This window comes from Equus asinus, chromosome 11 (assembly GCF_041296235.1).
Source record: "Equus asinus isolate D_3611 breed Donkey chromosome 11, EquAss-T2T_v2, whole genome shotgun sequence".
NCBI classification, from domain to species: Eukaryota; Metazoa; Chordata; class Mammalia; order Perissodactyla; family Equidae; genus Equus; species Equus asinus.
In genome coordinates, this window is record NC_091800.1 from 75,785,112 (window position 1) to 75,802,000 (window position 16,889).

The following is a 16,889-nucleotide window of genomic DNA, read 5'->3' on the forward strand; positions in this document are numbered from 1 at the left end:
TAGAATTTCTCCAGCTGAATTCAACATAGTTGGAATATTGAATCACACTGGTATTTCATGAAGGGCAACATCGCAAAATAGGTGAATTTTTAAACTGTTTCTGAAAGACTCATAATGTTTCCTGTAAAAACATGGTTATAGGGAGGTGTAAAGAAATGTATTGGCAGCAGTATATATTTAGCCAACCTGGACATATAGTAGAGTAAGAATAATAGTAACAAAATCCAGAGTCCACCCGCAGGATTGCTCCCAAGTAGAAACACCCAGGAGGTTACTGGAGCAGCTCGCATTCATTCATGATTCAACATATTCTTATTGCGTTACTGCTGTGTTCTGGACATTCTTCTAGGAACTGGGAAACATCAGTGAGCCATACAGATAACCCCCCTGCACTCACATTCTAAAGGGGGAGACTACTGAGCAAGCAAACAATACATGATGGATAGTGGTAAGCGCTGTAAAAGAAGTAAAGAGAAGGAATATATCAGTTTCCCAGGGCTTCTGTAACAAATTACCACAAACTTGGTGTCTTAAAACAACACAGATTTATTCTCCCACAGTTCTGGGTCAGAAGCCCGAAATCGGAGTGTGGGCAGGACCGCACTCCCTCGGAAGGTTCTCGGGGAGGATCTTTTCTTGCCTCTTCCAGTGTCTGTGGCTCCAGGTGTTCCTTGGTTTGTGGCAGCATCACTCTAGTCTCTGCTTTTGTTTTCTGAATTACATCTGCAAGGAGTCTTTTTCCAAATAAGGTCTCATTCACGAGTTCCAGGACATAGATATATCTTTTGGGGGCATCACCATTGAATTTACTAGAGCAGGGGCTTAGAGAGTGGGGCCAAGGAGGCTTTTAAAGTGACCAGGGGAAGCCTTTCTGAAGGGCTGGTGGATGAGCAGAAACATTAATTGAGGGATCAAATCATATGTCTGTCTGAGGGTAGAGCATTCGAACTGGAAGGAAAGGCAAGGACGTATGGCACAAAATAGACATGAGCTTGGCCTTTCTAGAAATAGAAGTGTAAATGCGAGACCCTGAGGGGAAAAATGGAAGGAGATGAAATACCCAGTGGCCAGAACAGGCAGGTTTGGCAGCTGTTGTGTGTGGCCGGGCACTGGAACATTTTGAGAATGACACATGTGCTCATTAATCAATGCTCACAGTCATTCCCTGGTGCCATTTTCTGACCGTCCCATATCACTGCCTTGATGTTCTCTGACTATCAAGAGATGCTAAATACCATGTTGGGGCTCCTGCTCCTGGCTTCATGATGTCCTTAGCACCTTCGTATCCACTCTGCCCTCTGTGGCTCGCCTGCCCATTAGTTATCTGGTTGAGGGAGGAAGCAGGAAGCTCCTCATTTCTCTACCTGTCCCTTCCAGGTGACTGTGCTGGTCTGGATCCAATATGCCCACCAAACTGCTTTCAGCTTTCTAAGGTCTTTCCTTATGTTACATTTATATTATCTTTCCTTCTCGAGTGCAGTTAGGTCTTTTAAGGAGAAGCCTATTTGTTTTTCATAGATTTTTAATTTTATTAGTCAGTAACTACAGATCATGGGGAAAAGCAAAGCTAGCTTTTGAGGCTTGCTGGCTTATTTTCCTGGTTTCTTAGCTTGGTTTCCACTTTCACTGTTTATCAGTCACTTCCACCTGTAACCAGCAGTGAGATTTCAGGACTGAAAGGCATCACTTCTTCAAGGTTCATAGAGAACTTCAAAGACTAGGGCTGTCGATCACTTGGCCTTGTGAGAGTGCAGGGAGCTGAGAGACTGTCCAAACCACACAGCTATTTCCCTGCTTTTCACTGCAGGGTTAACACAGAGGAGGTGCCTTGGGTGAAGACGAAAGAGTCTGCTTGGGGATGTTCTGTCACTCATTATAATACGGAGGGCTTCTGTGAGCATGAAAGAAGAGATGAGAAAATGTAATATCTATCACCTATTTGGGCAGTTAAATGGACTTGCTTTAATTTTGTAGTTTCAAAATGTATCTATCATCCTAATTAAAGTCACCCTGGATATTAGATTAAATTGAAGTAAATAACTGGAGTAAATTTATGTATTTCTAATCAATTATGAGTAGTAATAAGTGAATCACACCCCCCTCCCTTGCCTCTTCTCCCCCTCACGCATTATCTTTTGGCTTGAAACCTGAGCTAATTCTTATCACTAGTCCATTAGAAATGAGTAGAATTCAATAACTTCTTTTTGTACTTGCACATAGTTTTCCTCTCCTCTAAGAACGTAGGTGAAAAGATAAAAATTATCAGGGCAGCATGAATCTTCTCCCCCTAAGCCTTCAACAAAGGCAATAAAACAATTTTTCCTTTAGTGTATTATGGAATTATCATGGAAAAAATGTTCAAAGTTGACTTTATAAGAGGAAAATATACTCTCGTTAATGACTGCTGTGACCTTTGGAAGTGTTTTGTGAAAACATACTGAGATTGCTTCCGTTCAGCCAGCAAAATTGAATCTATTCTTGGTCCTGTAACTTTTGATTGAGGCCTTCATCTGTGGTCCCTTCTTGTGAGAACACAATTGAGCATAAGTCCTGGCCTCTGCCCATTGTGTCACCAGAAGAAACGGCCTTGGCAGATCAGCTCAACTGCTGGTCGTAGGTGAATAGTCATGAAACATTTCTGGAGCTACACAGGTAAAACGGCCTTTGGAAATCTTATCATATCATTTTTATAGTGATAATGTACAAAAGAAAAATAATTGAACAGGTAACCTGATTCAGACACTTTTCTCCAAGTCAAACTTTAACATTCCAGCACTAAGTCACTTTCTTTTTTCCTACATGAGAGTAGGACCAGACCATTTCAAAGTTTAAGTATAGGATATACAATTGTTTTCTTGCTTTTTTCCATGAAAAAGAGAATTGAACTCATTTCATTACTGAAACAAAAATGGGGACTTCGACTGTAACTCTGCATGAAAATGCAGCAGAGGCAAATTGCAGCCATTAGCAATTAGGAGACAGGGATCCTTGCCTGTCCTCCCATCCCAGCCAGAACCCCAGCCTGCATAATTTGGAAGCAATGCAGATCTCAGCCAGTGCAGGGAACTTTCTCACTGATTAAGCAGCAGGGGAGAGAACTTGAAATTTTGCATATTACTCTGAGGTAGAACTTAACAAGTCAAAACATTTATTGGAAGGAAAAACATGGTTGCTCTCTGTAAGTGTCACACGCAGTTATATTATTGGGTCCCTCTCAAATGAAAGGAAGTCATCATTAAAAGAGAGCAAAGCAAATCAAATAAAAGAACACCACTAAAACAACACAATCTTTATGCAACTAATGTTATGATACTTTTTCTTTTAACTGTTGAAACACATTGTGCATTAAAAAAGCGTATTTACAGATTGCAAGCCCTAGGTTGGTAAACATCATTTAGCAGGTTCCCCTGCAAGGACTTAAAAGGTCATTGAGAATACCAAAACCATGACAGATTGCCGGAAAGTTTGCTGCAAATGCCATTCTGAAAGGCCTGTAACCATTCCCAGCTGTTCAAGGCACACTTGAAAAGAGTCTGGGAACCTCAACAGTAGTAGGAAGTTGCCTGTGATGGCACTGTCTTTCATGTGATGGCTGTTTGATTTGAACTGTGCTGTTTGGAGACCAAAAAAATGATATTCATAAATATTTAATAGATCTTTTTCCAGTTGAGATACACACACACGCATGTGACAGTCGGCCATTAAAATCTATTTTCAATTCTATTTGGAATTCACCTGACCATCAGGTAGCCTTTGGTCTGATGTACACAGTAACACTGAGATGGGAAATTTGAAGCAATACTGGGAGGCACGGGTTTTTGAGCTGGAAACTTTTTTGGCAGCGGTGATTTATTGGCATATTCTTTAAAAACACCAATGGAAAGTAAATGAAAATGTGTTCTAAGGTGTGTAATTGCCAAGAAGGTGCCACACATATTTGAAAACTCACTGTATATATGCTCAGGTGCCATTATCTTAAAAACGTTAATAGCCTACAGTTTGGACTTTTGTTTTCATACTTTATTTGCATGGTTTTTGCAGCTGCGAGACAAAATTTCAATTGCATGTTGTTTCTCCTTGGTAATACACCAAGGACAAGTAGCTTAAGTAAAGAGAGCTTTAAGTTTCTCTGGAAACCATCTCTTGCCTTACTGTCTCTGTTTTTCTGTGTGTGAATAGAAATCAAAGATCCAGATATGCTGCCTAGTGGAAGAGCTTGCTTAGGAAGGAAGCCAAATTGAGTGGTGTCTTCTCTCCACTTTCTCCAGTACTAGATTAATGGATAACATGGCAGCGAAATAGCAAGTAAGATTTGCCAACTTCTGTCAGTGCTGTGAGAACTCATTTTGAATCATTGGAAATTTGAAAACATGACTACAGAACTTTAAATGAAGGCTCTCTGGGGAAATCTACCTGGATAGGGAAAAGATTTTTGCCTCGCTATGATCAATCACCTTTCCATTTCTTAATAACAAAACACAGTTTCTCTTTTCCATAACTTTTGACTCAGGAAAAGATGTTTGCTTTTCAGAGGATGACATTTTTAAGTAAAAGTACAATAAATTAGCATTGCACAAATATCGAGTTACTGTTGGAGCTATTGTTGTTGGGGTTGAAGTTTCTGGAAGACTTCAAGGTCATTGCTCGTAAACTCATTCTTCCGGTAGAAAATAAAAGGACTGGAAAAGACTGAGGTTTATAAATATTTGTTTCACAATGTGTTACTTAAGTGAATATTTGCTGTGGGAATCTGACAAGAAAAAAATCAGGAGAAACTGCTGGTAGCTCCACAATGAAGAAAGTTAAGTAAAAAAAACCCAAAACACCAAAACAGTATACATATGCTTTTCCTTTTTTGCTTTTTAGTTGGAATGAAGAAATCTCGTTCAAGAGGGAAGGAGTAGTTTTCTCTTGTTTTGGGTGATGGATGGAAGAGTAAGTACCTTTGCAAGTAAGTTAAACATAGATGTTATATAAACGTGAGGTTATAGATGATCAATAAAATGAGACTAGAAGCTGTCTAAGAGACATCGTTGTCTAATATATATCATTGTTGTCATTATTCAGTGAATTAGTAAATTGGTACAAATCAAAATTGAACTAGTTTAGGCAAAAATGGGGAAGTATGGGCTAATAGGATTAAAATAAATGTGTCAGAACCTCAGTCTCTGATGACACCAGGGTCAGGAACACAGGAGGATTCGCTTTCCATCTCTCCTTTGGCTGCTTTCTGCATGTTGGCTCTTTTCTCAGACTGAATCTCCTCTGGGCTAAGCAGAAGCATGGACACTTGACATTTGCCAACTCTGTCACCAGACAGATGGAGCTCCTAATTCTGTTTCTACGTTCAAAAGTCATAGGGGAAGGTTGATTGGCTGAGATTATGTCATGTCTATCCCTGAACCAATAAACTCTTGCCAGGGAGATGGGTCCTGTCATCAGCCAAGAGGGACCAGAGGCCCGTGGTCCCTATATCAGTGTCCAGGAAGGAGGAGGTTTTAACAATGCAAGCCCCAACCGCAACACATGGTTAAATAAGGGGGAAAATATATGGCTCAGAAGAAGAGTGCTGTTCTGAGCAGATACAATAGCCAGCGTTTACTTCTTTCGGTTAGCATTTGCTGAGCACTTTCCCTGAGACTAACAGACTTATTTTTGATTCAGGCTTTATCCCTCTACATGCAAAACTCTTTCTTTAGAGGAATATTGTTTAGTGGTAATATTTTTTAAAAACGAAGAACCTAAGCAATGGAAAGAATTGAGAAAAGACCATCCTATCGTCTCAAAACTAAAGCAAGAAACTGTTAAGGAATATAAACTAATTACAAGTAAGACAAAATAGTCAAATAAAAAATTTCCCTCCTTTCACAATACCCGCATGATCTGGGCTTCATTTGCCCTCGGGGAGCTTTGGAATCCTGAGTGACTTGTTCTAGGCATGAGACAGCTGATATTTGCAGGTGGTCTGGAGCTTTCAGCTGTTATCTCGCTTGTCTGGTACTGATGCACTGAGATCTGTTTCAAGGCGGATGACCAAGAGTGAATAGTAATGTCTGTTTCGGAGTCAGAAAAGACGGGACGGTTTTTAAACGCATCTCAGAATGATGTTATCTATAATTTAGCTGTGGAAGGAAAAACTGAAGTTGGCTGTTTAAGGAAGCAGAACATGCCCATAATTGTGTTAACCAAGAACACTCATAATTATGCTACTTCTTAATAGAGAATAAAAAAGTTCTTTCAATATTGTTGCTTTAAGTGTGGACTTTAAACAAGAGCTTGAAAAGACATTTTGACAAAAGTCTTGTGGGGTTTTTTTTTTTTTTTGCTCAAAATAAAAGCCTTTTATAATAGATTCTTATTTTTTCACTAGATATAGAGATTAAACACTTAAGTTAGAATATTGTATGCTCTTAAAACTCAAGTATATTAATGTTTCAATGCTAATACATACAGTTCTTGAAAAGAAGGGTCTCGTGTAAATCAACTGGTCAGAGAGAAATTGAAGAATTCTCATGAGGAAAATGTATTTCCATTTTTGGTGTACATTTACTTATTCAATAAATATTTATCAGAAAGGTAAAAATTGCTAGGCTCTAGGTTTAACACTGTAAATAGAAAGAGGATTGCCGGAGTTAAGAAGGTCCTAATTTAGTGACACATACATACAGGATTGTGCTATCGATGGCCACGTGCTGTTGTCCAGGTTACAGAATGTGCTGTAGGAATACAGACAAGAGAGCAAAATAATAACTGCCGAAGACTTTTGTGTTGTTCAAAAGACAAGTATTTAAAATGAGTTGCATATTGATATGATGGTGCATACCTCCAACTCAGGATAGTAAAATTGGGAAAATTTGAAAGGGGGTCAAAACTGCAATTCCACACACCTTCAGTAATATAATCAAGTTGTTACTCTATCCCCAAAGTTTCATTAGATCTTTAATAGTTTCAGTCTAACTCTAAGTGCTTCTAGTACAGGAACTCCACAGGCAATGTCAACGGATCCAGAGCTTTCTTCTGGTTTTAAGCTTAAATAAATGATTCCAACCAATTGTTTGTAGTTGAAGAGGCCAAGCTGTGAGAGAGACACTCCTCACTTCATCTGGCCAGTGTTGAAAACATATCAAGTAACCTGCACCATTTCTTTATCTGGGAAAGATTTTATTTCTAATTAAGGGGAAAGCTGAAAAGGAAAATGGCTTAAATCAGAAATATTTGACACCTTTGATAAGTATACATCTAAAAATTCTTTTACTTATTGAATCTTTCCCTCTTTATTAGTCTTTCACTTAGGAGAGAAGAGTAGCCTATGAGAAAGCAGTTATAATCATATTTACACAACGATAAGATGGAAGAATTAAATGAAAGTTGGTGAAAAGATAAATCCTTTTCAGACCTCTCATAAATACCTGGAAAATGAGAAAAAAGAGATCCTCAGTAAAAGTGCTTCCTGTGACCTAGAACCATTCTTAGAAGCAATACCATTTATTTAATGAGTGAGACACAACTGCATATTCATTTGAGACATTCCAATTTCAAATTAAGCGCAGGTAATGACAATGATAGGGTTACCAATATTTTACTTTTAAATTCTTTTCCTTTAAAGTTTCTTAGTTATTGAATTTTTAATAATGTGCATTACAATTGATCTAATCAGAAAAAGATATGTGAATAAACGTAACATAACTAAAAGCGAAAAACAAGAATTTTTGAGAAACACCAATAGAGCAAGCTGGTGGTTGTTGAGTAATATAACATGCATTTTGTTACATTAGATATTGTGCTATATTATACAGAAGAGAACAGTGTATTGTGTGTTGTCAGGTAAAATGAACCAACTCGTGGAATGTGATTCCTTCCTCTTTGAGCTGTCTCCACAATGGAGGAGAGACTCAGAACAACACTGCTCTGACCAAGGTATGTTTAGACATTAGATACATGTTGTTTTATTCTTCTTTCTCACAGGAAAAGATAATGGTTCATTTTCAGGGCTAGTGAAGAAAAGCTTATAAAAGAGCTTGGTTGGAGAGAGAGAAATTAAGCAGTAATGAGTATTTTAGGGGACAGGAAGCTCACCAGTGGCGTCCTCAAGACAGTTCAGGGAGAATATAGCCAAGCTCTCATGGTGTGATGGTTAATTTCATGTGTTGACTTGACTGGGCCACAGGGTGCCCAGATATTTGGTTAAACGTTATCCTAGGTGTGTCAGGGAGGGTAGTTTTGGATGAGATTAACATCTGAATCAGTAGCCTGAGTGAAGCAGACTGCCCTCCCCAATGTGAGCGGCCCTCATCCAATCAGCTGAAGGTGGGAATAGAACAAAAAGTGTAAGGAGTAACGAGAACTTGCTCTCTGCCTGACTGCTGGAGCTGGGACATCCATCTTTGCCTGCCCTTGGACTGGGGTTTAAATCCTTGGCTTCCCTGGTCCTCAAGCTTTCAGACTTCTGCTGGAGCTACATTATTGGATTCCCTGTGTCTCTAGCTTACAGACAGCAGACGATGGGGCTTCTGAGCTTCCATAATCATGTGGGCCAAATTCATATATGTCTATAATATATATATCTCCATCCTCTGGCTCTCTGTACTTCTTAGAATGTCTACTCTCATACAAGGCTGAACAAGAGAGCTAAACTTCTAAATCCAGGAGATATCTATTCTCCAGAGCCAAGGGGGATCCTTGCAATAGGCAAAACCCTTCATTTTTATTCTTTGACCTTCAAATACAACCCCAGATATAACCAAATTGTCTTAAATATGTGAAAAAAAAATTCAACAATGAAAGCAGATCCTTTTATTTAGTAATAATTCAGTTTTTCATTTTAGGTATCAATGGCCTGTCACAAAGGCCTGAGTGCAGTCATCATTCATTGATTGTTCTGGTGTCCCCCTCTATGTCTAGGTCAGATTTAATAAATGACTCTTCCTGTCATTTCCTTATTTTATGTTTTAGAGCCACCACCCATTTTTTGATACTCAATGACTCCCTTTAATTCAAAGTCTAAGGATCCATTTAGAGATTTATGTGATAGAGTGATTATAGTCTATTGTTAGGCTGTTGATTTCTATGCAATACATACCTATTGTATGTGAGACACAAAAGGCTAGAAGGTTTGAATTTGACTTTCTCCCTTATCTGTGGGGAAAGTCTGCTTTTGGCATCAGTTCTGGCCAATAGTTTATCATTGCAATTCTTATCAAAGTGCCACATAATTTTTATTTCAATTCAACCTTTGTGACTAAGGCAAGATTTAGGATGAAGCAGAAATGTCCTCAATAGCAAGAACACACATGAATTTTCCTTCTGACTATGAGGATCAATTTTCCTGGCCAAAAATGGAAGGCAAACTTTGGATGGGTTACCAATTTTCTGATTTTGGAGATTTTACATTTTTTACTATTAATAAGTTGAGCTATGGGGTAATAAATATGTTTAATTTTAAACATGTGTGGAGGACTGAAATACCTACAGTGAAAAAAGTTTGAAAATAACAATTTAATTGGGTTTTTTTTTTTCCTACTGAAGCAAAGACAGACCAATTATATAGTCAGCTTTGGTTAGGAAATTATTACCTGTACAACTTCCGGGAAAAATCAATGACTTCTCATGAAATGGAAGGTGGTTAAATACCCTCCATGCAGTTTGTTACTTACTGCAACTAGACAAATTCAAAATGAGGAAGAGTAATTTGATTTTCATTATTTTTAGATTTATAAACAAAAAGTTACACTTCGTTACAAGGTTGAACACTGTGAAGTGTTGCTCTGGAGAAAGCGGTTTTTAATCTGGCTGAACAGGGACAGGGCAGCTTGTTCCACAAGGTTTGGCTGGGCTCAGTCTCCGTTCATTCTGCGTTTCCCGTGAGTCAGGCACTTTGTCAAGTTAAGGGGATAAAGATGAATGAGAAATATCCGTGCTCAAGAGGCAAATTGTTTCATCAAAGAATTGGAACTAGCCACGGCAACGTCTCCTGCAAATGGAACCATGTGGCATGGGTGCTAAGGTGCCGGGTGCACCAGGATGCAAGGCCCCCCATCTGGAGGGGCATCCAAAGAGGGCCGCAGGACTCTCTGGAGGAGGAAAGCTGAGCCCTGACTTGAAGCTGAGGAATAGGTTAAGGCTTAGAGGAAGAGAGCACAATGGCAAAGACACAGAGCCAAGAACCACGACCTGTGCGAGTGAGTAGACCTTGCTGTTAGAGCCTAAATCATTCAAGGGGAAGCAGTAGATGAGGCTAGATGAACAGGTGGGGTCAGGCTGGGGAGGTCCTTGTGTGCCTTCTGGGGGCAACTGATGAAGTCCATAGAGGGGCATGCCTCACTGGATTTGCATTTTGAAAAATGAATATTGCTGGTGGTTTTGTGAAAGCTGAATTTCAAAGGGAAAACACTGGAGTTGTAGTCCGAGTGAAGAAGGCTTGGATTTCAGTAGCATAGTGAGGGAAGAGGTAATATGTTTCACCTATAATATTAGGTGGTAAAATTAGGAGGTCCTGGTAATTGACTAGATGTTGGGTAAGAGAGAGTAATAATAATAATACTAACAATGGAAGCTCATATTATTTGTAGTTTTCTTTAAGCTTCAGCATAAGTGGGATGAATGAGACAATGCATTTGTCCCTTTATTCATTCATTTACTTATCTGTCTGTTTATTTGTTTTGTCTTTTAGAACTTATGACCTAATGAGGGAGAGAGAGAAGTGAAACAATGATTACAATATATTTAAAATTATAATACATTTATCCTAGGGCACTGAAGGATCTCAGAGAAGTAACTCTGACATAACAGATGTTTTCAAATATTCTACATACTATCTCATTTAATAAGTAAACATTATTATATCATCATGTCAATTGGCATTTGCTTAAGCAAATAACATAGACAATTGTCATTATTTAAGTGAAAAAGAATTAAATGTTGATAATGGTTGAAATAAATGTTCATCTAGAGGTGACCTATATGCTAAAGTTTCAAACTTACTTGCTTCTTTGCAACTCAGACAAATGCCTGCTTGCACACATGCCTAGGAGATTTATCTTTGTCACCAATGTCCCATCAGACATTTGAGGAGTTTCATCAATGTCAGCCAAGAACCATTTGTAACATTGAATGAGTACAACTTTGAAGCTATACCTCATGTAATTCAGTTTTTGCCGAGCTGGAAATGTGCACAGGATAGATGGCAGAGCTCTATTATGGGATGAACAGGGTGACTGCAAACAGGGCAGGAAAGAAATTCTCTGAGGACGTCTGGAAGCCAATTGCCTGCAATGCAGCACAGCTCTCGGCTGCTATGAAACAAACGAGGCCAACAAATCAACCTCAGGTACAGCAATCAGAGATGGGGCAATGGGGAGGCTGCTGTGCGTTGGAGAAATAGAAAGCGAAGAATAGTCATGACTGGGCCAATTGTGCGTAGACCTCAGGATGAAATATATTTCTTCTTGACTCTGGGTATATTAACATCACAATGTAGTTATATCTGTTTAAATCACTGTTTTGAAATGTTGCTCAAGTTTTCGGACACATTTTCTGTTTGTAGGATGTAAGAGATTTCTTTAAATTTGCAATTAAAGCATGATTCAGAGCGTTGTAGTTTCTTAGAAGCATTTGGGGCCCTGAGCTAATTTTCCAGTACTATACACGATAAAAACAAGACCTACACAGTGCTGGGGGAGGAAGGAAAGCATTTTCTTTTTCCTCTGAAGTTTTTGGAATATCTCTGGTTAGAATGGATCAGAAAATTAAAGAAATACAAAATGCTGGCACGAGCTATTTGCAGTGGCTGCATGGGAGCGTGGATTGAGTTCTCACAACTCCCTTGGATTCCCTCCACTAGGAGTCGGGGGCCTGTGTTCTTCCTACCTTTGTCAGGCCCCAGCTTTGTGCCCATGGCAATTCATTATAGCCTCTAGGCTTCAGTTCTTCCATCTGTAAAATGGGGAAGACGAAAGACCCATCTTCTTGGTTTGTGGTAAGATTTAAATGTTTTAACCTATGTGCCTCACACATCATAAACACTAGATAAGTGTGTGTTACTATTACTATATATAAAATAAAGAGGGTTAACAACTTCCACTGTTCCATCCAGCTCTAAAGGTGAGCAGTGTTCTGCAGAGTAGAGTTTTAGTTTATGCCATTTCCAAATGGCAGAAAATTCCATATTCTGCCAGAAGGAACAAGGTATGTGTTTGGATAAGTGAGCCATATAAGATTAAAATCTTATAAACAAATAAAGTAGCCACTAGTAACTCTCCTATTAAGACTGAGTCTCCAGAAGGCTGAAAAGGGGCCCAATGTGCTTGATTTGTTCACTACAAACTCCCTTTTGTGTAAATGGTTGAAGAAAATGAATTACACTTACAATATGCATTTCAGCGTAAGACGAATGCATTTTAGTTTTAGAAAATACATCCTAAAGGGATTGGTTTTAAAACAAAGCTTATACTTTTTTCAATGTTTCCTTGGCAAAGACACAAATGTGCCATTTTATTTTGAGTTTTATCACTTGGTATAAAAACTATGAGTACTGCCGATACAATCACAGAACATTTTAATAAAAGAAAGAAAAACAAGGAGTGGATTAAACTAGCCATTAATACTGAGTCTGTGTCCACTCATTTTTTTCTCCTAAAAACAAATAATCCATTTTAGAGCCTGCAGCTACCTGGCCAAAGGGATTCATTATCCCATGATTATTATGGGAATTTGGACAGCTCCATAAATCCAGATGCTGAAATGTGTCATAACATGAAAGTGATTTCAGCAACAGGGGATTTTTTTTTTTTTCTGTACACAGCGTCTGGCTTTTATTTCTAGGACAGGCTTTTAAAATGGTCATTTAGGAATGTATATCTTCATTGGTGATGTCCACAAGAAAAATGGAAAGGAATTCTGTTATCATCCTACTGATGAACAGAGAAATTATTTTCTTTGAGCAAAGTTATTAGAATGATGTTTTATGTTTTTACTTTATTTCTCTGTCAGATCTTTTATGATTTTTGGTGGAGAGGACCAGATTTGGACAAGCAGGCAAAACACCAAATTTAGGACTTGCTTGTAGTTTTCACTAAAAATAAAAAAAGAGTCTTTGGACCTAATGGTGGACATTTATTAGGTCTTCTGTATCCATTTTAGATTGCACGTTGTTCTGATAAACTGAAGTTTTAGCTATTATAATAACCAGGGTCTGATTTTTCAGCACTGACATAAGAGGATAACTATGCAGAGAGTAAAGGTTTGTGTGTGTGTTTCTAAAAAGAGATTTTAGAAGCCAAAGGGAACTGTTTTTTTGTTTATTATCAGGGAATGTTTCATACAGTTTTAGACTTCCGATTCTAAATGAGGCTATAATTCTTTCTCGTTATCCTTGACATGTATCCTGAACTGAGGCTATCATTGACTATTAAAATAGTTTCTACTCCATCCGTGTCTAAATGAGAATCCCCACAACCCCCCCGTTAGACGTTATAATAGAACCACACATGTCCGGTTTGTAGTAATCATCACAGTTGCAGTCATTTTTGTTATTATCTTATAATACTCGTCTTACTCATTAGAATGTAGAAGTCTAGAGCAGAGAGCTGTGGCCCATTTTGCTAACCCTTACAAGTCAGCACCTAATGCGAGCACGAACGCGCACGCACACACACGCACACATTTCTTGAAATAGTGACTGATTGACTGACTGGATGAAATGCATCATACCCTAAAAATTGATGTATGTTTTCCTACAAACCAAAACACAAATGTTGGAATCATATAAAGCACTGCTTCTTACAAAGAGATTCATAAATTGTCTAATAGAGTGACCTAAAGGAATACATGCCACTTCTTAAAAGTAGCATATGCATTAAAAACACCTGTCTCAAACTATTATAAGTGGTAGTGTGTTTTTAAGAAGAAAAGGCTAAAATTCAGCAAGTGGTTTCTTCCTAATGAACACATATGATTCCGTAAAGCATTGATGTCCTCTACTCGGCAGAACTTCTTAGCCTGACATCACACTACCCTAAAGGCCATCGTTTTTCCAAATGGCTTTTAAGTTACCACCTCACTAGTCATCTCTACCCTCAGCTCCCTGTAATGACAGGGTCATGGAAATTAGTGGTTTATGCTTCTAAGCGTGCGAAAGTATTGAACGCACCATGATGGTGAAGAGGCGTGAGTTTAAAGAAGCTGCTAGGAGTTCAAGTGTTAGCAAATGATTCTGATTACAACATCATTGCTTTTCTGTCCTGTGTCTCATAGCATTGAGCTGCCTTCTTCCTCTTGCCTCCATTTCAGTCCTTCTGGAAATTCTTCGAGAGGGCTCTGTATTTAATCAAAGATGGATTTTGTAGAAACAATTTGGGCTATGATAAAGGCACTGGACCTAGATTTATTTTTACTGTATTTCGCAAAAAACTAGTATAGTTTTGTCATGTAAAACTCTGCCTAGGATTTACCTTTATTCCTCCTACAATTTTATCTAGAAGTGTATTACATGTGAATTTTTTCAAGTGTTTACATTTTATTATTTTAAAGTTTTTACTTTTTGAAAATCTCAACAAAGGGTAAGGTTTATAAGAGACTAGTTTAAAGAATCACTAGTAGAGACCCAGGAGGCCAAGTGAGCCCATTGATTGTAGTGAGATCTCAAATCCTCAGGGAATGAGGCTGGCAGCTCTGAGTCTCTTCAGAATGACTCTTCCAATAGGGCTTAATCCTACCAGCAAAAGTATCTGACGGATGACAGCTCTGCAGGGAGGAGAGGCAAAACCAATCTTGAGTGATATTTGTCTGAGCTTCCCTCCAAGCATCGTGAATTTGGCAGTTTCCCCATAGCTAATGCCCCAGGTGACTAAGGAGGAGTTTTCAATCCCTCACTCCTCCTTGTATCCTTCTATAGCCCCAGAAGTTCTCTGATTCCATGTTGCATTGAGCAGAGAGCCATAGGCAACACTCAATTATCTCACTAGGCTCCAGGAAAACCCCTGGACATTCCAATATGCATTATGAGAGGAGGGAGTATGAGCGAAGCCGTTTGTTCATTCAACATCTAGAATGCATCCACTGTGTTCAATTCTCCATCAGACTTTGTGACACAAAGAAGTCTAAAGTCATATTCTGGTCCTCGGGTATCTTACAGACACCAATATCTACTTTTGTATGGGTGATACCAGACATTGAAGGTCCTGTTATTTCTATTCAAGGCCCTATGAACCTCCATTTCCAGTCTCAGCTTACATTTCTAACTAGAAGAACACTATGTTATTTACAACAGCGAGTACAACTACGATGAAAATAACAGCAGCAGCAAGTAACATGGAGCAAACTCTTACTGAGGAATATTTGATAACTGCGTAAATATTTCTTAATTGTATGAATAGTTCCATATTACCCCATTTTACAGATGAGAGAACTGAACTCTAGAGAGGCCAAATAACTCACCTAAGGCCACACAGGTAGTGCACAGCAGGCCTGAGATGTCAGCCTTTGTCAGGTGGCCTCTGGGGTCACAATGATTGGCTTGGTTGTGAGACCTTGGCAAAATTATTTTAAATTCTCTGGACCCCAGTGACCTCATGTGTCAAATGGGACTCCTGATAACACTGAAATCATGGGCTTGTGAAGATTTACTTAGCTGATACCTATGAATGTAAGTGCTTACTATTATTCTTGTCATTATGATTATCAGGCAGACTGCTTCTCAAATTTATCTACGCATTTTCTGCATAAAATGCTTGCAGTTGAAATCTTTTATTTATACTGTTTCCTCAACCTGCACTCCCCAGAAATTCCTCACCAGTTTTTCATGCCAAATTCACCCTACCTCTCAGGGGCCAAGTTTCCTTCTTTGCAATGTGAACTCAGACTCCCCTTCCCCTAAGAAAATGAGCCTTTGCTTCTTAACTCCTTTACGTTTACTTATGTGTCAGCCACAGAGCAGTGAGCGTGAGCCTGTTACTACTGGCTGGACAGAGGGAGAAGGACTCTGCCTTGGACTTGTTAATATTCCCCAATGTCTGCAGAGTGCTGCCTGCGAAGCAAGTGTTCCTTAAAAAATAATGAATAGATTAATTTAAGAAACCAAGAGATCTCCTGGGTGGTCTGTTCCTGCCTATGAAGTACAGATAAAGGAGGAAGCAATACAGGAAAAGAAAGCTACTAAATAGCTTAATGATGGCCCAGGGTGAGTCAATAAGAGAATCAAGGTGGGAAGGCTGAGCTCCAATTTTCTGCCTTAAATCTGGGCCGAAATCGATTTTGAAAGTTTTGTGCACATTAGAATGGTCCACTGATCAGATAGGATAGGCAACTGCTACTTGTTGGAATTTGAGTGTTACCGGGATATTTTTATTCCTACTCACTACTATCTCCCCCACGCTTTCCACTAGTGTAAAATTGCATCACTGAAGATTTATTCCTTTGGTTTAAGACACTATCCTCAAAAAAACCCGATAATCTGATTAGACAGACTTGCTAGAGGGGTTGGCCATATATTTTATAGGTGGAATATACATGTAATATATGTTGTATAAATGCACGTATGTGCATGGATATATGTATGTGTATGTGTGTCTGTGCATCCATATTTTTATTCCAAAATATATTTATAATGCCTTATATATGACAAAGAAACAGAAATATAAATTGAAAATGAGGAAAAGAAGACAGAAAAATAAACCAAAATTTAAAAATTTGCTCAAGATCTTTTTTTTCTTTTCAGGAAGATTAGCCCTGAGCTAACATCTGCTGCCAATCCTCCTCTTTTTGCTGAGGAAGACTGGCCCTGAGCTAACATCCATGCCCATCTTCCTCTACTTTATACGTGGGACGCCTGCCACAGCATGGCTTGCCAAGTGGTGCCATGTCCACACCTGGGATCCGAACCTGCGAACCCCACC